Here is a 1387-nt window from a genome sequence, read left to right as displayed (position 1 = left end):
ATATATATATATATATATATATATACATATATATATATATATATATATTTACATAGCGACTAAGGGTGCTAGTTGGCACCATTATTGCTAGACATTAGCGTCAAAACAACTCATAACCACGATAGGCACTTTCTTAATGACTGATAAGGGAAGCAAACTCCCTCAGCACCGGGCATAGCCAGATCAACAGTGATTTCGCATTTCCATTAACGCTCCTCAGTGGCTCTTATCGGCGCCTTGGGTTAAACTCAACTCGCCTGGTCACCTTACAAGATCACTGTAAACGTGAAAATCATAATTAAGGGTGGCTTGTTAGCAATTTTTCAGTCGAAAGGCAAAAATTTATACGTCACTAAAGCGACTAGGGGCACCAGAAAGCACCTGTATTTCTAGAAATAAGAGTCATAACAACTTTTTGACTCTTATTTCTAGCAATACTGGTACTAACTAGCGCCCTTAGTCGCTTTTCGGTTGAAAAATTGCTACCAAGCCACCCTTATGATATACATATATATATATATATATATATATATATATATATATACATATGCATAAAATGAAAGGGTGGTTCACCGTCAGTTTCGACAATGAGCATTCCGTTGTTTGTTCAACTGACTGAAATAACTTGGAAGTGATTGATCATTCGATCAATACAAATACCCTTAACATCGTTCTCTAGCAGAATCAGCTTCAACTGAAATGGTGCGCAAATGATGAAGTAAAGTTTGTATATTGATGGTTGTTCTATGGTCTTAATGGTGTGAAATTTATAAGTAATCTGACGAGCAGCAATAGAACACAGAAACCGTTCATCTGAGTGAATATCCATACCACATACCATGCGCATGCTAGCCTAATAAAACCCATAGTCAGGCTCATGTACACATGCTTGCATGTGTACAAACACATACATACGCGCGCACGCACGCACACACACACACACACACACACAAACACACATAAATTAATTTATAAATGACAAAAGAATAGAAGTTACGTAACCACTTTCATTAGCATACAGCTGTTTCTGTCTTAAGAAATACTTAACTAGCAGCTGAGTGCTCCGACGATATCCTATAGCTTCTTCGGAGCCATTTAAACGAAACGTATTCTTATTACAGGATGAATTTACATACAACAGGTGTAAACTTATGAAATTGATTATGTAACTCCAGCTCCTGTTCTTTTGTCATTCATTAATTGATGTTTCGGACTGTAATCCAAAGAATGAGCATAATGAGTTCAAACAACTGGATATTGGTATCACAATGCCTCAATGAAATATCATTAAATACGTGTGCATGTGGATATCTTTACATATAAATACCCACACACACACACACACACACACACACACACACACACACACATATATATATGTATATAT

This window comes from Octopus bimaculoides, chromosome 11 (assembly GCF_001194135.2).
Source record: "Octopus bimaculoides isolate UCB-OBI-ISO-001 chromosome 11, ASM119413v2, whole genome shotgun sequence".
NCBI classification, from domain to species: domain Eukaryota; kingdom Metazoa; phylum Mollusca; class Cephalopoda; order Octopoda; family Octopodidae; genus Octopus; species Octopus bimaculoides.
Note: the sequence above shows the minus strand (reverse complement) of the source record.